Source organism: Kogia breviceps, chromosome 2 (genome assembly GCF_026419965.1).
Source record: "Kogia breviceps isolate mKogBre1 chromosome 2, mKogBre1 haplotype 1, whole genome shotgun sequence".
Classification (NCBI taxonomy): Eukaryota; Metazoa; Chordata; class Mammalia; order Artiodactyla; family Physeteridae; genus Kogia; species Kogia breviceps.
Window position 1 is genome coordinate 146,102,254 of NC_081311.1, and position 22,878 is coordinate 146,125,131.

General features: G+C 40.7%; 1 long non-coding RNA gene across 5 annotated transcripts in view; it reads right to left on the reverse strand.

Annotated features, from left to right (window-relative positions):
• LOC136793605 (uncharacterized) overlaps positions 1 to 22,878 on the reverse strand; it is a 93,498-nt gene that overhangs the window by 37,002 nt on the left and 33,618 nt on the right. For all 5 annotated transcript variants that reach the window (XR_010839146.1, XR_010839143.1, XR_010839145.1 and 2 more), the window contains exon 2: positions 21,655 to 21,783. This is a non-coding gene — a long non-coding RNA (uncharacterized lncRNA). The remainder of the gene's footprint in view (positions 1 to 21,654; positions 21,784 to 22,878) is intronic.

Here is a 22,878-nt window from a genome sequence, read left to right on the forward strand (position 1 = left end):
AAACAAGCTTTCACAAGAAAACATAGGAGAATACCTTTACGACCTTGGGAGTCAGCAGTCTTAAACTGGATACTCACAAAATAAATAAACCATAAAGGAAAACCTCTGATGAACTGAACTACATCAAAATTATGAACATCGTCATCAAAAGATACTATTAAAGGAGTGAAAAAACAAGCTGCAGAGAGGCAAAAGGTGTTTCCGATGCATATACCCAACAAAAGACTCATATTCAGAATAAAGAACCACAAAGAACAAGAATAAGTCAGACAAGCCAACAGAAAATTGGGCGAAAGACTTGGACAGGCACTTCATGGAAGAGGATATCCAAATGGCCAATAAATATAAGAAAAGGTGCTTCACTTGTTAGACATTAGGTAAATAAAAACTAAAACCACAATATGATTTCAATACATTGCATTAGCCTTTCAACAGAATGACTAAAATGTAAACATGGAAAATATAAATTTTGTAAGGATGTGGCACATCCATTACTTTGGAAAACGGTTTGGCAATATCTCCTTGAGCTAAGTGTATGTATCTCCTATAACCCAGAAATTCCATTCTTATATATCTAACTGAAATGCATACATATGTTCTTTTCATAGCAGCACTATTTGTAATAACCAAACTGGAAACAATCCAAATGTCCATCTGCAGTAGAATACATAAATGTTGTTATATTCATCCAAAGGAACACAATACAGCAATGAAAAATGAAGGTACAATTGCTAAACGCAACATGGATAAATCTCACAAAAATAATGCCGAGTGAAAAAAGTCAGTTATGGGGCTTTCCTGGTGGTGCAGTGGTTGAGAGTCCACCTGACGATGCAGGGGACATGGGTTCATGCCCCGGTCCGGGAAGATCCCACATGCCATGGGGTGGCTGGGCCCGTGAGCCACGGCCGTTGAGCCTGCACGTCCGGAGCCTGTGCTCCGCAACGGGAGAGGCCACAACAGTGAGAGGCCCGTGTACCGCAAAAAAAAAAAAAAAGAAAAAAAAGAAAAAGAAAAAGAAAAAAGTCAGTTATAAAAGAGTACATATATTATTCCACTTTGTATAAGGTTCAAAAATAGGCAAAATTGCTCTATGATGTTAGAAGCCAAAATTGCAGTTAACTTCAGGGAGGATAATGCCTAGAAAAGAGCATAAGGGGTGCTTCTGGGTGCTAGGAATTTCCATCTCCTCATCTGGGTGCTGGTTACATGGGTATGTTCACTTTAGGAAAGTTCATCAAGCTGACTAATTGTGATTTGTGCATTTTTCTGTGTGTAGGTTATACTTCAATAAATATTGACTTATAGCTAAAAAACTATGATTATATAAACTAGATTTTGCCAGTCAGATATAATGAAGTGAGATGTAGAAGGTAAAAGGAAGACGGGTCTATTTTCCCTGCCTGTTAGTTTTCCCTGTTAGTTGTTGATGTGTATGCTGTATTAGAAATAATTTTCAGTGGCTAGACTTTCTCTGCCTCCATGTTGTCACCACCTCCATTGGTAAGAACTGGCTGTGGTATTGGCAGTGGTCTCCACAGGTTTCTTTTTTTTTTTTTTAATTTATTTTATTTTATTTATTTTATCTTTGGCTGTGTTAGGTCTTCATTGCGGTGCACGGGCTTTTCTCTGGTTGCGGTTAGCAGGGGCTAATCTTTGTTGCGGTGCACAGCCTTCTCATTGCGGTGGCTTCTCTTGTTGAGGAGCATGGGCTCTAGGCATGTGGACTTCGGTAGTTGTGGCACAGGGGCACAGTAGTTGTAGCTTGCGGGCTCTAAAGCACAGGCTCAGTAGCGCAGTAATTGTGGCACATGGACTTAGTTGCTCCGCGGCATGTGTGATCCTCCCAGACCAGGACTTGAACCTGTGTCCCCTGCATTGGCAGGTGGACTCTTAACCACTGTGCCACCAGGGAAGGCCTAGCTGTCCCTTTCTTTTGGTTATACTCCCAGGTTCACACTTGCTTATCTATCCAAAGCCCTGCACTGCCGACTCAAGTTTAGCTTATGGTCCAAGGCCAGTATCATGTTATTATTAGCCAAAATTTTCCATGGATTGAGGTAGACTTGTAGAAGATTAAAAAATAAAACTTTTCGGGCTTCCCTGGTGGCGCAGTGGTTGAGAGTCCGCCTGCCGATGCAGGGGACACGGGTTCGTGCCCCGGTCCGGGAAGATCCCACATGCCGCTGAGCGGCTGGGCCCGTGAGCCATGGCTACTGAGCCTGCGCGTCCGGAGCCTGTGCTCCGCAACGGGAGAGGCCACAACAGCCCGCGTACCGCAAAAACAAAACAAAACAAAACAAAAAAAACCCTTTTCAACCATAAGTAAGAGTTTTTACCTGGCCCTCCGATACACAACAATACCTAATACAACAGCTTATAAACAATGAGAATCAGCAGCCTAAAGAAAAATGAGCTAATAGGTGCAGAGAGATTATTGAATTGTGGAATTGTACAGTTAGAAGGGACTTAGAAATTGTCTATATATACGAGGAAACTGAAGCTGAGATGTGTACCCAGGCTTCTAGTCAGGGCTTATTCTGAATACTCTTGCTGCTCAAGGTGTGGCCCTCAGACCAGCAGCATCAGTACCACCTGGGAACCTGTTAGAAACGCAGAATCTCAGGCCTCAAGACCCACGAAATCAGAATCTGCATTTTAACAAGACCCCCAGGTGATTTGTGTGCATGTTAAAATTTGAGGAGATACAGGCAAAAGCACCATGGGCTCTTGTTCTATTATTTACAATCTTGCCTAAATTATATTGCATAGAAAAACCTGATCTCTTTGGGGCAAGACCTGTGTTATTATAGGTCTTAGTCTAATAGATTATTCTGAATATCTGGATTAAAGAAAAAGACAAGCTCTCTCTAATGATTTCTGGAAGAAGAGGGCATCTATTTGAGCTGTGCTAGTTTTTAATGTACCCATGCAGATTTTAATCCACTAGAAAAATTAATAGCCTATTTGGTAGTAGCATGTCCTGCAAAAATAAGTGCAATAAAATGAAAGTATTTAAATGGATATTTAAACTATGCAGTCATCAGTGATTTAGTTTTCAATTACACAAAGGTAATTACACTAGAATCTACCTCATTCACCCTTCTGTGAGAAAATGCTGGAGTGTTGTAATAAGCTCATGCTTTCAGACAATGAGTGATCTCCACTCCTTGTTGGCTAGGACCTGAATTCATTTACTGTAAGCAGTTTAGGGTGTATGCAAGAATATAAATGATGGAAACATCCTTTGTGACCCTTCTGACAAAGGAAGTCTCATCACTATAAAGGGTGCATGTGAGGCCACAGGCTCTCAGATTGGGGAGGGCTCACACAGCACGCAGATTTGGCTCATGAGAAAGGAGAGGGACTGTGGCAAAGGGGAGCTCCCCAGCTGGGCTCTTCCTATGACACTGGTTCTCAAAGTTTGAGTGCAGAGGGCTTCTGGGGTTCTAATCATGTTTTATTTCTTGATCTGGGTGTTGGTTTCATACGTGTCTTCAGCTTATGAAAATTCACTGAGCTATTCACTTATAATAAATATACTTTGCTATGTGTATGTTATACTGCAATAAAAAATTCCAAAGTGCAGAAAGTTACAGTTACATAAGAGCAGATTTCTCTCCTCTCTCCCTCCTACTCAGATGCAGGTGATCTATGTTCCTTACTTTGGGAAACACTGCCTAGAGCAATCCAGGGGCTACAATCAGGGAAAACTGATAACCAAGCTTCATTTACCCAACATATTCATAGAGGTGGATAAGTAAAACCAAACAAGTTATAATGCCTAGTGCAGGGTGTAATATTAATACATTCTTCTGGTCTTCATAACATCCTTGGGAGGACAATATTATCTCCACTGTACAGATGAGGCAAATGGCACCCATAGAGGAGGCTGAGCCAAGAGTCCATGTCAGGTCTATAAGACCAAAGCCTATCTTATTTTCACCAGCACCACTGCTGGGCAGCTTGAAAGAGTAAATAAGTCACAAGGACAGCCTGAGGGAGTGAGAGTGACAGAGAAAGAACACTGAATTCTTTGCCAAGGTAGTGGATAGTCATTAAGGGCAGACTGCAAATAGGAACCTCTGGTCTTTTTAGAATCTCCTGGTAAGTAGATGGCAGTTTCTCAGAAGCAATGCCCTAAGGCCACACTCATGGGAGTGTGGAGAGGGTCCTGGACCACGTCCCAAACTTAGCTGAATATCAGAATCACCTTGGGAAGATTTGAACCATACAGATTCATCAGCTCTACCCTAGAGATCCAGATTCAGTACATTTGGGATGAGGCCTAAAAAGCTCTTTAAAAACCACCCCAGATAGTCCTGATGATCAGCTGGGCTTGGGAACCACTATTGTAGTCATGGCTGACCACATACAGAATTAGACCTGAAGTGACCTTGGTAGTAGCTCATCACAAGCCAATCAGGGGAAAGCAAAGGGCCCATTATGGTTGCCCTCAAGCTGAATAAATGTAACCAAATGTCAGTCCAAGAAGCAAAGCAGAATAAAAGGAACCTTGCTATCATGAGATGGAAAAATGTGGCTAGTTTAGGCCTGCAAATAAAAGGCCTGCACCTGTTGTGTCCCAGGTACTACACTTAACTAGGATTCTTCTCCCTAGCCTGTTCACAAGGAGAGCATCTAAAGGTTTAAAAAAAAAAATTAATTTTACCTTTTTAAAAAATTGAGATATAACTGACATATAATATTAGTTTTTAAATATTATATTAGTTTTAAAAAGTATTATACAAAGGGAGTCAGAAGGCACAAACTTCCACTTATAAAAAATTAGTCATGGGTATGTAATGTACAGCATGGTGACTATAGTTAATAATATTGGAAAAAAAAAAGTAAAGCAATTTAATATCTGACCTCAATATGAACTACTTGGTCTAGGTTTTTACTTTAGAAATTTGAAAATTGTGAACAGAGTAAAAACAGACTTTGCAAAATTTCAGGAGACAATATTGCAAAGGTGACAAGATCCAAGGGCACGTTCCGCCACCCCAGTAATCTGAACTGGTTTATTCTATATTTAAATTATGACCTTGAACAACCTAGACTTCCATTTGACCCCAGTTCTTACTGGTGAAAGTACAGAGGTGATTATGTACAGTCAATAACTTCCCTATCTCATCTGTCAACCAGAACAAATAGCTAAAACTGATAAGTTGATAAAGTGCTTTTTTTTATTGGAGAGTTAATAACTTACTCTAAAGTAGACTTTAATTACTGGACCTTGCTAACAACTGACATATGAATTAATTACTTTAAATCACTGCCAAGTTTAATCCCCATACAAGTTTAAAGGAGAACTTCACAGCACTCAAACCTAGGGGAAATATTAATGATATAAATGATAGAGCACAATTAAATCTATTATTGATTGCTATAAATGGGAACAAAATACAGTGAACAATAAAATAAGCCTACAATCAGAGCTAATCAGATTTATGAAAACCATCTCAATTCAAAACATGTTCTCATCCTAAATCGTTGTCTCATTTGAGGAACAACCCTTGTTATTCATTTATGAGATTAGAGTCCCATGTTTTATTTCTTTCCACATGTGGAAGTGGGGTAGAGATCTTTTAGCCAAGAAATACATTCTGGGCCTGAACACTAGATAGCTGATTGATTGCTATGAATTTTATTAAAAAGTTAATATTACCCTTCTGGATAAAAGAAAAAAAAGGAGGGCAAAAAGGGGGAAATTAGAACATGCACCCAAGAGATTAAGGAGATCCTTTGTGTGACCTCAGTTTCCCAGTTTATCTAGCTTTCTGTTTTCTATCTGGGTGAAATAGCTCTAACGGGAAAGAATGTTTTAGCTGCAAATAGAATTTTCTAAATGGCTCTAGGGGAACAAAACAATTGTTAAAATGCTTCTATTCTGAACTTTTTGATTTAAAAGTGTCATAGTAACCTGAGATGTGACCTATTACTTATCCTTTTAGAAATTATAGGTATTAGGAAAAAAGGTTAAAGAGTTTAAAAACTCTTACACACACTTATGGTCAGTTGGGTTTTTTTTTAATTTTATTTTTTATGGTCAGTTGGATTTTTGACAAGGGTTCCAAGATAATCCAATGAGGAAAGAATAGTCTTTTCAACAAAAGGTTTGGGACAACTGGATATCACATGCAAAAGGATATAATTAGACCTTTACCTTGCACCAAATACAAAAATTAACCCCCCAAAAGCAAAGACTGAAATGTAAAAGCTAAACCTATAAAAGTTTAGAAGAAAACCCAGGCATAAATCTGTAACTTTAGTCAACGTCTCATTAGATATAACACTAAAAGTACAAGCAAAAAAAGAAAACAGATACATTTGTCTTCATCAAAATCAAAAACTTTTGTGTTTCGAAGGACACCAGGAAGAAACCTATAGAAGGCAAGAAAAGATTTGCAAATCATATATCTGATATGAGATTTGTATCTAGAATACATAAGAAAATTTAAACACAATAAAAAGACAACCCGGGCTTCCCTGGTGGCGCAGTGGTTGAGAGTCCGCCTGCCGGTTCAGGGAACACAGGTTCGTGCCCCGGTCCGGGAAGATCCCACATGCCGCGGAGCGGCTGGGAGCCATGGCCGCTGAGCCTGCGCATCCGGAGCCTGTGCTCCGCAACGGGAAGAGGCCTCAACAGTGAGAGGCCCGTGTACCGCAAAAAAAAAAAAAGACAACCCAATTTAAGAACGGGCAAAAGATCTGAATATATATTTCTCCAAAGAAAATATACAAATGGCCAATAAGCACATGAAAAGATGCACAACATCATTAGCCTTCAGGAAAATGGCAATCACAATCACATGATTTCCCTCACACCCACTAGGATGGCTATAATAAAAAAGACAGATAATAACAAGTGTTGATGAGGGACTGGAGAAATTCGAGCCTTCATGCATTGCTAGTGGAAATGTAAAATGTAGCCAATTAGGAAAACAGTCTGGCCTTCTCAAAAGGCTTTATTTAGCCTTTTATAGGTATATAACCAATTCCCTTTTTAGGTATATAACCCAAGGTAAATGAAATCAAATGTCCACACAAAAACTTGTACACAAATGTTCATAATAGCACTATTCATAACATCTAAAAAGTAGAAACAGCTCAAGTTCCATCAACTGATAAATGGATAAATAAAATATGTTATAACCATACAATGGAATATTATTCAGCAATAGAAAGGAAGTGCTGATACATACTGAAATATGAATGAAACTTGAAAACATTAAGCTAAGGGACTTCCCTGGTGGTGCAGTGGTTAAGAATCCTCCTGCCAATGCAGGGGACACAGGTTCAAGCCCTGGTCCGGGAAGATCCCACATGACACAGAGCAACTAAGTCCATGTGCCACAACTACTGAGCCTGCGCTCTAGAGCCCACGAGCCACAACTACTGAAGCCTGCATGCCTAGAGCCTGTGCTCTGCAACAAGAGAAGCCACCGCAATGAGAAGCCCACGCACTGCAATGAACAGTAGCCCCTGCTCGCCTCAACTAGAGAAAGCCCACTAGCAGCAATGAAGACCCAATGCAGCCAAAAATAAATAAATAAGTTAATAAATTTAAAAAAAGAAAAATTAGAGAAAGGGCTGAGGCTACCAAAACTTTTTAGAAATCCAGACAGGATTTTAAAGGGATTTTTATTTTTCACCATCCTGGGATATGATTTGGACCTAACTAGATGTCAAATAAACTTAGAATAATAATTTTGTAGAGCTGTTCTTCACAATGGGCAAATAATACATTGTTGGAGCCAGGACTACCCCTGACACTTGAGAAACCAAGGGAAAGTACAAATGGAGGTCTGTATCCCATGTCTAACTATGTAAAATTATAAATAAAATATGTTCTATTTTCCTAATTTGATAACTTTATCTTCCTAATGATCTGAAGACCAAGTCTGAATGTATAATTTTTGAACTCCTTGGAGTCCTGCAATAAGACATGGAGGCACGGGGTGAGGTGGACCCCAGGCTGAAGCTGCCCCTCTTCTCTTCCCACCCCTGGCTCTGATGGAGAAGGGCCCCTCCTGCAGAAGTATATATGCCCCAGCCCAAACATCCACACTGTGCACATCCCCTGGTGACCTTCAGGCTGAGGAGTGAGTGTACTAGTGGCATGGTCTGTCCTTGAGAGGATGGGACCGGGAAGGAAGTGTAGGCAGGCCTGGAAAGTGAGCTTGGGGCATTTGGGCAAGGAATTCTGAAATGGTCCCAAGTACTCAGAGTGTGGTCTAGAGGGAATCAATGTGGGTTCTGAGAGGGGTACAGCCAGGGAGGGTTAGAGCAGGGCCCTCTAAAAGCTGAAAAGCTATATCAGCAGGATTCTAGGACATTCTGGAATGTGATAATTAGCCTAAAACACAGAATCCTGGCACATACCTCAGGCCTGCTTTAGCAGGAGGAAGGAGGCCAGATCAAGCTTGTTCAGACAGGAAAGATGGATCATGCCTCACTTGCCCTGGAGGGTTCACAGAAGCTTATTGATTCCTGGCAAAGCAGAACAGCCCAACCTGGGAGAGTCTGCTCAGATTTGAATGCTGGTTTAGTTAATGATTTAAAGGGGCATTCACCTTTTTATTTTATGGGGAAAATGTCTGGAAGATTCTGGTGTTATTTTTATCAGGGCCGCTGAACTCTCTGTTTGTCCTCCTTGTAGTGAGCCCTGCTACCTCACCACCGCTGTTCTCATGGCACCAAGGACCCATCAGCCCTGCTTGTCTTCCTCTCAGCTTGTTACCAGTGCTGATGATTTCAGCAATAATTCTGATAAGTGCCCTTATCCCCCTGGTCCTTCATCCACTCCTATCTTTGTACTCTCCATGCCAAATGAAATCCACCACGTGCTTTCTGTTTCTGCTGTAAAGCAGAAGATGTTGCTGCAGAAAATTTAGAAATCTTATTCAAGCCAATGTCAGCTGACTGTTCCAGCTGACCCCTCACTACCAACAGGTAATTGTCTGATTTTTTTCAATCAAGACAGGTGCTTTCCCACCACATTTTCTTCATCTTTCCTGCAGTCCCACCTCCTGCAATATCACTCCCATCTTGCTTGATGGAAGAGATCAAGATTCGACAATGTCAGCTTCCTCTTTCTGATTTTTCTCTGCTAAGAAATATTTAAACAAGATATTTCCTTTTCTCCTTCCCTCTCATTTCAGAGGAAGAAGGGAACCCTTTCCTTTCTAGGTTTTTCTTCTTGGGTCCTGGAGTCTGTGGATTCCTACTCCCTGCAAACATACATGGTCCCTTCTCTGTTCTATATCCTTTGTTTCTTAGTATGCTGGTTTTCTTACTTACTCTTCACTACATCAAAACATCCAATTCCTTGGGCCCTCCTCTACTCTGCCCCGAGCCCCGCAGTCTGTCAGTGCCTCCTGGCTCACTTCTATCACTACTGAGCCTAGCTGCCATTGCCTGTCACTCTGAACGTTTCTTCATGGCATCATCAATATCCCCTTGCCACTTGGCCCTTCTGCCCCAGCAGATCTTCCCAGCAAATTCCAAGTCTTGGATCAATCCACCACCAATTTTCTCAGCTCTTACCATTAATAACACAAGTCATTAAACAAAATCATGCAATTATGTGGACTCGTGCCAACAGCAATTTTGGTCTGTTACTTCAGTTATACTCTCAGGAGGTAATAATTCTTATAGTTGTCCTTCCTCGCTTAATCCCCTCTTAATTCTCTTGGTAATAAATCGAATCCTATGGCACTCTCAATTCTACACTTTCACTCCCTGTCTTCCAATCATTTCTTTCCTTCCCTTCCCTACCTCCCTTCCTCCCTTCCTTCCCTTCCTCCCTTCTTTCCTTCCTTCCTCTCACTTTCTCTTTCTTTCACATACACCAATACCTGGGATGCACCTTATATTCTTCTTTCTTTTCTCTTCTACCCCAATCTAATCAGTAACCACATCCTGTTGATCTTCCCTCCAAAACATTTCCTAAACTCACCCTCTCCTCTTTATTTTGTCATTTGCTTAATTCAGGCCTTCACCATCTCTGCCTGGTCTTTTTCAATTGTCTTCTAAATGGCATTCACTGATACTAGCCTCATCTCTCTCCAAGTCATACTGAATAGTCTTCTCAGAGGGGTAGTTTCTTAGGGAAGGGAAGGGTGAGTTGTGGTGGGGGAGGAAGAGTCAAAGGAGAGCGAGACCCAAAATTTGGAAGCTAAAGAAGGACACTGAGGGGAGAATAGAAATGCTTACATTCAAACCCTCTCCTCTGTCTCTTCATAAAAATTTCAGTCAAATCTACATTGCTTACCTCTTCTTTGTGGAGTTGACTTGCCTTTATCTGGCTTGTGTGTTCAGTTATTCTTCATTCATTCACTTATTTCTTATTTAACAATTATTTACTGAGCTCCTACCATATGCTAGGTGCTGGAGGGTGAACAGTGATCCAGACAGACACAGTCTTGCCTTAAAAGCATTTATAGTCTAGTGGGAGAGCAGACAAATAAAACAAACTAAAATGCGATAAGTGCTATGACATGAGAAGGTTATGGGAGTGCCTGGAAGGGACACATCAAAGTCAGGGGTAGAGGGAGGTCAAAGAGGACTTCCCTAGGGAGGTGGCATTTAACTGGAGACCACAGGAATGTGGAGGAATTAGCCAGGTGTAGGGAAAAGACGGAGAAAATGTTCTAGGAATGTGAGAAAGTCCAGAGGCAAAAGAGGGGATGGTGAGCCCAAGGAACTGAAAGAAGAGGGGAAATTGTGGGAAATAAGGTGGGAGAGGTAAACTGGGGACAGAGCTTAACTTCAAGTCAAGTTTAAAAGTTTACACTTTATTCTAAAGGCAATGGGAAACTACAGACGGTCTTTTAGCAGGTGAATGACCTGATAAGATTTATGATTTTGAAAGAATATGTGACAGGATGATATGTGAAGTATTAATGGAATGTACTCTCTCTGTTCATCTCTCTCCTTGGGCTCTGAGCTACCAGCCTGCACCTGTCACCTCACCAACACACACCACACACACACACACACACACACACACACACACTCACCAGACTCTTTTGTGAGTACTGTGAAAAGCACATTTGAGGAGGCAGTCTGCTGCTGAGAGAGACCCAGACTCCACACTATAAAATTCAATACAAAAGGTTCTGCACTTTAATTCAGAGATTAAACTAATGAGATTAAACAAATCACACAAATGTATAAATGTGAATTGATTTTTTTCCCTCCGTGCTGGGAGGGCAGAAGAAATGACCTGGCTTGGAAAGGGGATGTGTTGGACAAAAGGAAGAAATGTTCCTGGATTGCTTGCTGGGGTTGCAGGAAAGTGGCTGACCCTTTGAGAAGTGAAGCTACACGGGACCTGCATGTGCACCCAGCCAACCCATCACCACCCATCAGAGCCAGCAGGGTCCAAAACCTAGAGGGCACAGGAGGCCCTGCCCATGTGGAGAGGATAGAAAACAGCAGCGTTAGCAGCTGGCGCCAGCATGAGGACCACCCCAGATGAGACTAAATGGGTAGTTCCCATTCCATCGCCATATGCAGCCAATCAGACATGAACCACCATCCCCTTCTCCACTTCCCTTGGGTAGTCAACCCAAGAAGACCCAAGACTAAGGCAGGAAGAGGGGAAAGAAGGTCTGAAATTGAATTCTAAACTGAAATACTTATATAATCTCAGTTTCTGCCAAATCACTGAATTTACTTGAGAGAATCTAGATTAAGTTGTCTGCCAGGAAGAAGGCTGGAGGTTCAGATTCAGACATTAAATTGACTCTAGAAAAAAATGTTTCGTTTTTGCATACCTGAGTGTTCAGAGATTCTTGTATCTGTGAAATTCCTTGCTTGTTTACAATCACATGGCTACTGTGTGGGGAATGGTTTGAGAGGAAGAATAAAAACAGAGACACCAGGGTTAGGTGAGGCTTGATGGTAGCAGAGAGGAAGGAGATAAGCAAAAGGATAAGGGAAATAGAATCAAGAGTTCATGGTGACACAGCTGGACATGAGAGATGATGGAAAGAAAGTAGCCAAGATGATACACAAATTTCTGGCTGCATAAATGAGTCCAAGGTAGTGCTCGCCACTCAGGGAAAATTTAGGAGGAGATATGGGTTTGAAGAGGAAATTAGTTAAGTTTAAGATGCCCATGGAACTTGTAGGTGGGGCTGACTAAAAGGTAGCTATCTGGGTCTGAAGCTCAAGAGAAAGGTCTGGTGTAGATAGTCATATCTAGGAGCATGTAGATAGTGTGGTAGATGCCCAGGAAAGAGAAAGTATACAGAAGGAGGACATGCCAAAGGCCACTTAAGGTCAAATAAAAAGAGAACTGAAAAGTGTCCCTTGAATTTAGATGCATGGAGATCACTGCTTATCTTGAAGAAAGTGATTTTATAAAGTGAGTAGAGACAACTTCTACAAGAAGTTTAGCTGGCAAGGGGAAGAGAGGGCTGTGGATGGAGGGGAATGCGGCTTTTTTTAACCTGAGAAGGAAGGAGCCAAAATGGAGGAAGAGGTTGACTATAAAGATAAGCGTGAGAAGGAATAACTGAGAGTGAGGTCAATGAGAAGTCAGGAGGAGATGGGATCTAGGGCACAGGTCAAGAGATCGGCCTTAGATGGGGAGGAGAAATTTTTTATAATAAGAAGCAGGATGGGTAAAGATGCAAGTAAGTTTATAGGTTGCCATGGAAAACTGAGGCTGCTCACATCTGATAACTTTTATTTCCCCTCACCTTGATAAGTGGGAAATAAAATCACAAACAGAGGATGTAGAGAGGGCAGGCATGGAGTTTTGGAGAGAGGAGAATTCTTGACATAGCCCCTCTGGGGACTCAGAAAGAAAGAGTAAGCAGGTCAGGGGAATGTGATAGGATCACAGGCCACACCAAAGTCCCACCTCATGTTGCCGAACATGAATTTAGGGTGTCTGTGAGTATGTGGCTTTCTCCAGCAGTGTCCAGCAGCCCAAAGGAATGGTCAAAGCAGACAACTGGATTCAAGGTATATGTTCTAAGTCTTGTCAGGCAGATGAAACAGAAGAGTAATGGAGCAATAGAGTTGAAGACACTGGTCAAAGGCTAATGGTATGAAGCATGGTCCTTCCTGGGTAGAGAAGGAAAAGAAGACAGCTAGTGGATGATAAATAAGGAGATAGAAAAAAACTGGAAAGATTCTACTTTTGGAAAACTGATAGAGTGAAAATAACCAAGTGAGAAAATTGGTCATAGGTTCAGAGGTGCTGTGGTTTCTTTCTATTTTTTTTTCACTGCGCTGGGTGGCTTGCAGGGATCTTAGTTCCCTGACCAGGGATCGAACCCAGACCGTGGCAGTGAAAGCACCAAGTCATAATCACCGGAGCACCGGGGAATTCCCAGTGCTGTGGTTTCTCTATGACAAAGTCTGGGAGTGACCGTGCGATTGGGTGATTGAAACAGAATGGAAAATGTAATTGGAAATGGAATCAAGGAACTGAGAGGTCAAGAATGCCTCATGGACATACCAAATGGGCCAGATTGTTGGCAGAATTTGGAATGAAAAGGAATACTGTGGGCCCATTGCTAATGACTTCAATAAATAAAAGGTATGACCAGCTAGTCAGAAGATGACAGCTGGAGTACAGAGTGTGGCATAATGGCTCTGTTGCCTGGGTCTCAGAGGGCAGAGAACTGAGACCCATGGAAATGGGTGTGTATGATAGAAAGGACCTGACCCGGCAGCCTCCACTTGTGAGGGCTGCAGAGGAAGCACTGTGCCTGGGGTAAAGCCAGCTTTCTAAGGGAAGAGGATGGGGGTATCAGGGGCTTTGTTGATGATGAAATGGGATTCCAGGGGTCACAGGGGAAAAATGAAGGAGAAAAGGGAGGAGTGGAACACTGAGTCAGGTATAAGGATGAGTGTTCCTAAGAGGATAACTCATTGAAAGGGGCTCTCTCTTGGGCATACAACAGGGATATCAGGGGTCTGAGGGATGGTAGTTTGGCAACTGCATTGATGCAGGAGAATTAATAGGTCAGACCTCTCGGGATTCAGCTTTGTCCTGGGTGTGTCACTCCTCCAAGATTCATGGGTGTCTGGAAGGAATGAGTTGGGTCTTGCCTCCAGAAAATGGCTATAGTTGAGGGCTGCTGGTTGGCAGTTCTGGATGGTGTGGGATGTTATGACCCTTGTGACCTACGTAAGCTGGTGGCTGGGTGATACTCAACATCCCAGCTTTCTTCACTCCCTCATATTCTGCACTATCTCAGCGTCTCTATGCTTGTTCATTTTAGGGCTTGGTTTTGTTTCTAAACATAGAGCCCAGGCAAAAGCATTCAGTAACCTTAGAGTACCAGGAGATGTTTTGGGATAAGCAGATAGCCTGACTCATCACAGCATTAACTAATTTCAACCCAAGGAGTATCAAAGAGTACTCCTTCAAGGAAAGATGCGGTGTTTAGAGTAATTTCCTAGAATGGTTGCTTTCATTAAAAAAAAGGGAAAAAAAAGGAGATTTGTTCAAGATGGCGGAGTAGAAGGATGTGCACTCACTCCCTCTTGTGAGAGCACCAGAATCACAACTGCTGAACAATAATCGACAGGAAGACACTGGAACTCACCAAAAATATACCCCACATCCAAAGACAAAGGAGAAGCCACAATGAGAAGGTAGGAGGGGCGCAATCACAATAAAATCAAATCTCAGGGACTTCCCTGGTGGCGCAGTGGTTAAGAATCCGCCTGCCAATGCAGGGACACGGGTTTGAGCCCTGGTCCGGGAAGATCCCACATGCCGTGGAGCAACTAAGCCCGTGCGCTACAACTACTGAGCCTGAGCTCTAGAGCCCACGTACCACAACTACTGAAGCCCACGTGCCTAGAGCCCGTGCTCCGCAACAAGAGAAACCACTGAAATGAGAAGCTCACGCACTGCAACTAGAGAAAGCCTGCATGCAGCAATAAAGACCCAAAGCAGCCAAAAATAAATAAATAAAATAAATAAATTTAGGGCTTCCCTGGTGGCGTAGTGGTTGAGAGTCCGCCTGCCTATGCAGGGGATGCAGGTTCGTGCCCCGGTCCGGGAAGATCCCACATGCCACGGAGCAACTAGGCCCGTGAGCCATGGCCACTGAGCCTGCTCGTCCGGAGCCTGTGCTCCACAACGGGAGAGGCCACAACAGTGAGAGGCCGCAAAAAAAAAAAAAAAAAAAAAAAAAAGAATCAAATCTCATAACTGCTGGGTGGGTGACTCACAAACTGGAGAACACTTATACCACAGAAGTCCACCCACTGGAGTGAAGGTTCTGAGCCCCATGTCAGGCTTCCCAACCTGAGGGTTCAGCAATGGGAGGAGGAATTCCTAGAGAATCAGACTATGAAGCCTAACGGGATTTGATTGCTGGACTTCTTCGACAGGACTGGGGGAAACAGAGACTTCACTCTTGGAGGGTAAACACAAAGTAGTGTGTGCATCAGGACCCAGGGGAAGGAGCAGTGCTCCCATAGGAGACTGAACCAGACCTACCTGCTAGTGTTGGAGGGTCTCCTGCAGAGGTCGGGGGTGGCTGTGGCTCAACATGAGGACAAGGACACTGGCAGCAGAAGTTCTGGGAAGTACTCCTTGGCGTGAACCCTCCCAGAGTCCGCCATTAGCCCCACGAAAGAGCCTGCAGACTCCAGTGTTGGGTTGCCTCAGGCCAAACAACCAACAGGGAGGGAACCCAGCCCCACCCATCAGAAGACAAACAGATTAAAGTTTTACTGAGCTCTGCCCACCAGAGCAACAGCCAGCTCTACCCACCACCAGTCCCTCCCATCAGGAAACTTGCACAAGCCTCTTAGATAGACTCATCCACCAGAGGGCAGACAGCAGAAGCAGGAAGAACTACAATCCTGCAGCCTGTGGAACAAAAACCACATTCACAGAAAGACAGACAAGATGAAAAGGCAGAGGGCTATGTACCAGATGAAGGAACAAGATAAAACCCCAGAAAAACAACTAAATGAAGTGGAGATAAGAAAACTTCCAGAAAGAGAATTCAGAATAATGATAGTGAAGATGATCCACGACCTCAGAAAAAGAATGGAGGCAAAGAGAGAGAAGATGCAAGAAATGTTTAACAAAGACCTAGAAGAATTAAAGAAGAAACAAACAGAGATAAACAATACAATAACTGAAATGAAAAACACACTAGAAGGACTCAGTAGCAGAATAACTGAGGCAGAAGAACAGATAAGTGACCTGGAAGACAGAATGGTGGAATTCACAGATGCAGAACAGAATAAAGAAAAAAGATTGAAAAGAAATGAAGACAGCCTAAGAGACCTCTGGGACAACATTAAATGCAACAACATTTGCATTATAGGGGTCCCAGAAGGAGAAGAAAGGACCCGAGAAAATATTTGAAGAGATTATAGTCAAAAACGTCCCTAACATGGGAAAGGAAATAGCCACCAAAGTCTAGGACGTGCAGAGAGTCCCAGGCAGGACAAACCCAAGGAGAAACACGGTGAGACACATAGTAATCAAACTGACAAAAATTAAAGACAAAGAAAAATTATTGAAAGCAACAAGGGAAAAACAACTAATAACATACAAGGGAACTCCCATAAGATTAAAGAAGGGAGTGGCATGATATGATATATTTAAAGTGATGAAAGGGAAAAACCTACAACCAAGGTTACTCTACCCTGCAAGGATCTCATTCAGATTCAATGGAGAAATTAAAAGTTTTACAGACAAGCAAAAGCTAAGAGAATTCAGCACCACCAAACCAATGCTTCAACAAATGCTAAAGGAACTTCTCTAAGTGGGAAACAGAAGAGAAGTAAAGGACCTACAAAAACAAACCCATAACAATTAAGAAAAGGTTAATAGGAACATACCTATTGATAATTACCTTAAACGTGAATGGATTAAATGCTCCAACCAAAATACACAGGTTTGCTGAATGTATACAAAAACAAGACCCATATATATGCTGTTTACAAGAGACCCACTTCAGACCTAGGGACACATATAGACTGAATGTGAGGGGATGGAAAAAGATATTCCACACAAGTAGAATTCAAAAGAAAGCTGGAGTAGCAATATTCGTATCAGATAAAATAGACTTTAAAATAAAGAATGTTACAAGGGAGAAAGAAGGACATTACATAATGATAAAGGGATCAATCCAAGAAGAAGATATAACAATTATAAATATATATGCACCCAACATAGGAGCACCTCAATACATAAGGCAACTGCTAATAGGTATAAAAAAGGAAATTGACAGTAACACACTAATAGTGGGGGACTTTAACACCTCACTTACACCAACGGACACATCATCCAAAATGAAAATAAATAAGGAAACAGAAGCTTTAAATGACACAATAGACCAGATACATTTAATTGATATTTATAGGACATTCCATCCAAAAACAGCAGATTACACTTTATTCTCAAGTGCACATGGAACATTCTCCAGGATAGATCACATCTTGGTTCACAAATCAAGCCTCAGTAAATTTAAGAAAATTGAAATCATATCAAGCATCTTTTCTGACCACAATGCTATGAGATTAGAAATCAGTTACAGGGAAAAAAACGTTAAAAACACAAACACCTGAAGGCTAAACAATACGTTACTAAATAACCAAGAGATCACTGAAGAAATCAAAGAGGAAATCAAAAAATACCCAGAGACAAATGACAATAAAAACACGATGATCCAAAAACCTATGGAATGCAGCAAAAGCAGTTGTAAGAAGGAAGTTTATAGCAAGCCTACCTCAAGAAACAAGAAAAATCTCAAATAAACAATCTAGCCTTACACCTAAAGGAACTAGAGAAAGAAGAATAAACAAAACCAAAGTTAGTAAATGAAAGAAATCATAAAGATCAGAGCAGAAATAAATGAAATAGAAACAAAGAAGACAATAGCAAAAATCAATAAAACTAAAAGCTGGTTCTTTGAGAAGATAAACAAAATTGATCAACAATTAGCCAGACTCATCAAGAAAAAGAGGGAGAGGACTCAAATCAATAAAATTAGAAATGAAAAAGGAGAAGTTACCACAGACACTGCAGAAATACAAAGCACCCTAAGAGACTACTACAAGCAACTCTATGCCAATAAAATGGAAAACCTGGAAGACATGGACAAATTCTTAGAAAGGTATAACCTTCCAAGACTGAATCAGGAAGAAATAGAAAATATGAACCCACCAATCACAAATAATGAAATCGAAACTGTGATTAAAAATCTTCCAACAATCAAAAGTCCAGGGCCTGATGGTTTCACAGGTGAATTCTATCAAATATTTAGAGAAGAGCTAACACCCATCCTTCTCAAACTCTTCCAAAAAATTGCAGAGGAAGGAACACTGCCAAACTCATTCTATGAGGCCACCATCACCCTGATATCAAAACCACCCTGATACCTGATACTACAAAAAAAGAAAATTACAGACCAATATCACTGATTAATATAGATACAAAAATACTCAACAAAATACTAGCATACAGAATCCAACAACACATTAAAAGGATCATACACCATGATCAAGTGGGATTTATCCCAGGGATGCAAGGATTCTTCAATATAGGCAAATCAATCAATGTGATACACCATATTAACAAATTGAAGAATAGAAACCATATGATCATCTCAATAGATGCAGAAAGAGCTTTTGACAAAATTAAAATTCAAAATTCACTTCAAAATCATAAAAACTCTTCAGAAAGTGGGCATAGAGGGAACCTACCTCAACATAATAAAGGCCATAAACGACAAACCCACAGCAAACATCATTCTCAATGGTGAAAAACTGAAAGCACTTCCTCTAAGATCAGGAACAAGATAAGGATGTCCACTCTCACCACTATTATTCAACATAGTTTTGGAAGTCCTAGCCACAACAATCAGAGAAGAAAAAGAAATAAAAGGAATACAAATTGTAAGAGAAGAAGTAAAACTGTCACTGTTTGCAGATGACATGATACTATACATAGAGAATCCTAAAGATGCCACCAGAAAACTACTAGAGCTAGTCAATGAATTTGGTAAAGTTGCAGGGTACAAGATTAATGCACAGAAATCTCTTGCATTCCTATACACTAACAACAAAAGATCAGAAAGAGAAATTAAGGAAACAATCCCATTTACCATCACAACAAAAAGAATAAAATACCTAGGAATAAACCTACTTAAGAAAGCAAAAGACCTGTACTCAATAAACTATAAAACACTGATGAAAGAAATGAAAGATGACACAAACGGATGCAGAAATATACCATGTTCTTGGATTGGAAGAATCAATATTGTGAAAATGATATACTTACTACCCAAAGCAATCTACAGATTCAATGCAATCCCTTTCAAATTACCAATGGCATTCTTCACAGAATTGGAACAAAAAATTTTACAATTTTATGGAAACACAAAAGACTCTGAATAGCCAAAGCCACCTTGAGAAAGAAAAACGGAGCTGGAGGAATCAGGCTCCCAGACTTCAGACTATACTACAAAACTACAGTAATCAAGATAGTATGGTACTGGCACAAAAACAGAAATATAGATCAATAGTACAGGACAGAAAGCCCAGAGATTAAACCCATGCACCTATGGTCACCTAATCTATGACAAATACGCAAGAATATACAGTGGAGGAAAGAGCCTCTTCAATAAGTGGTGCAGGAAAAACTGGACAGCTACATGTAAAAGAATGAAATTAGAACACCTCCTAACACCATACACAAAAATAAACTCAAAATGGATTAAAGACCAGACACTATAAAACTCTTAGAGGAAAACAAAGGAAGAACAATTGTTGACATAAATCACAGCAAGCTCTTTTTTGACCCACCTCCTAGACTAATGGAAATAAAAACAAAAATAAACAAATGGGACCTAATGAAACGTAAAAGTTTTTGCAAAGCAAAGGAAAGTACAAAGAAGATGAAAAGACAACCCTCAGAATGGAAGAAAATATTTGCAAATGAATCAACGGACCAAGGATTAATCTCCAAAATATATAAACAGTTCATGCAGCTCAATACTAAAAAAACAAATAACCCAATCAAAAAATGGGCAGAAGACCTAAATAGACATTTCTCCAAAGAAGACATACAGATGGCCACGAAGCACATGAAAAGCTGCTCAACATCACTAATTGTTAGAGAAATGCAAATCAATAGTACAATGGGGTATTACCTCACACCAGTTAGAATAGGCATTATCAGAAAATCTGCAAACAACAAATGCTGGAGAGGGTGTGGAGAAAAGGGAATCCTCTTGCACTGTTGGTGGGAAAGTAAATTGATACAGCACTATGGAGAACAGTATGGAGGTTCCTTAAAAAACTAAAAATAGAATTACCATATTATCCAGCAATCCCATAACTGGGCATATACCCTAAGAAAACCATAATTCAAAAAGACACATGCACCCCAATGTTCATTGCAGCACTATTTCCAATAGCCAGGGCATGGAAGCAACATAAATGCCCATCGACAGACGAATGGATAAAGAAGTGGTACATATATACAATGGAATATTACTCAGCCATAACAAGGAAAAAAACTGGGTCATTTGTAGATACGTGGATGGATCTAGAAACTATCATACAGAGTGTAGTAAGTCAGAAAGAGAAAAACAAATATTGTATATTAACACATATATGTGGAACCTAGAAAAGACATAAATACAGTAATATATATAAAATGGATAACTACTAAGAACCTGCTGTATAAAAAATAAATAAAATAAAATTCAATAATTTCAAAAAAATGTAATTGTTGATATTGAATAATAAAATATGTCAATATTTGGAAAAAAAGAGGAGAAAGAGAAAATTTATAAAGGACTCTGATCACTCCAAATCGATTTTTTCTTAAATATGAACCACAGTCCACTCTTGGCCTCAGCTTGGTTTATTTACACACTATATTTATTTTCACTCTCCATGGTGAGTTTTTTTTGTTTCTTTAAAAGGCACAGGTCACATTTTAGTGTCTGTCCAGTTCACTACACATGAGCAATTTAGTGTTCTTTGGAGTACTCCTGAACCCTTGAAATACCACAAGTTGAGGGCTTCATCTTCCTTACATTCTCTCTGTCAGCAGATTTTTTAGTGAACATTTTGCTGGTAGACCCCATTTTATTGTTTAATAAAGAGATTCAATGACCCCAGGAAAAGGGAGGTTTTAAGAAAATCCTAGTGGGGCTTTGATATAAAAATCTTCTAAGTCCATTCCACTCCTCTTTTTCTTGCCTTATTAAAGTAACTGTAACTTTCAGCTTTTAATGCAGTGTTCCCTTCATTCTAACTTCCTAAGCTCTAAGCTTGTGCAGCATCTGGTGACACGGCAATCACTTTATAGCACATTCAAAGCATTGGATAACAAAAGAATCAGTAAAATAGCATTATGTATCTTAAATGAATCCAATACTTATAGCAAACCAAGTGGCTTGGAGTTTGGCTGTTTCACATGCCCAGTGTAATGATGCTTATATACTTATGTGGCAGGATGCATGACCTGCACATTGATGACATTAACTTTAAGATACAGAAAACACAACTAGCATGGGAGAGACGCTGCTAAGTTGTCAGTTTCCTCACTCACTGATATCACTTTGTCATTAATTCTTTCCATCCTCATATATCTGATTAAATCTATTTGAAAAAATTAAATGTCAACCATCATACCTCAGGTTCTGTGTTTATTTTTTTATGAGAAGGAAGGGTGAGCTGGGGGCTGGCTGTTGAGAGCTGTTTGCTGTGGTTGAGGCCAGACTGCTCTGAGGTTTTCTGGCATTTTTTCATCTGTGCTGCCATCTAGAGAAGAGAATGAGAAACACTCATAAGCTGGTAAAATAAACTGGAAGTCCCAGGACGGAGTTATGGGAAAATGGACACTGTATACTGATTTGTAAAAAACTGTAAGAAACATCAGGGAGATTTGGTGGCGATAATTTTATGTCCCCCCCGCCCCGCTCTCTCCGTCCCTCCCAGATACAAAACAGAATTTGGATATCTGTTACCGGTGTTTATGACAGGCATTCCTTTGGAGCCATTTCCTGTATTCAAATTGAACTCTTCTTACATAAATAAAGTTAAATTGTGTTAACTTTCTGGGACCTCCGAAGTGGTGTAATTTTTCCATAGTTAAGATGTTGCTGGAAATGCTCATATTCTCAGTCCTGCAAGATTTGGAGATGAAATGGCAGGTGCGCGCGTGCGTGCGTGCGTGCGTGTGTGTGTGTGTGTGTGTGTGTGTGTTAACAAGATAAAGAGGTCCTTTGAAGACTCAGGGGCAGTTTCCTGAAGTCAGTGTGTTCCACAGAAGCTCTTAGTTCCGCAGAATGTTTATAGGTGAAACATTGGTCAAATAAATTTGGGAAATGCTAGGTAAAACCATTTTAAACAGTTTTCTTTACTACAGCCAGGACTTCTAATAGTCTTTAGTTTACCAATGTGCACTGTGAACTTGCAAGAGAGGAAAGTGCTGGGCAAAGTTTCCCAAACTTATTTGATTTTGAAACCCTGGGCTTTTCATAGAACCGGTGTTGTGTGGAGCAAGCTTTAGGAAATACCACAACAGGGAAACGAAGTTGGCCTGCTGCATGCATGCCATGTGCAAACATACCAGTCCTCCATTCCTCTAGAAGGAATGTTATAGGAATGGAATTTGTTTGATAATTGCTACTTGCAGGTATGACAAAGTAAGTATACCTATAACGTAGGCCAGATTTTCTCTCTCAGCTTACTTATCAAATAGCAAATAATAAGATATAGTCTTTTTACTTAGCACACATTTAGCATGCTCTAAATCTATGCAAGGTACCATGAGGCAGGGAAGATAGTGAAAGTAAAACATGATTCTTGCCTATGACAAACCATTAAATAGGTGGAGTGGTAAGTTTAGATACA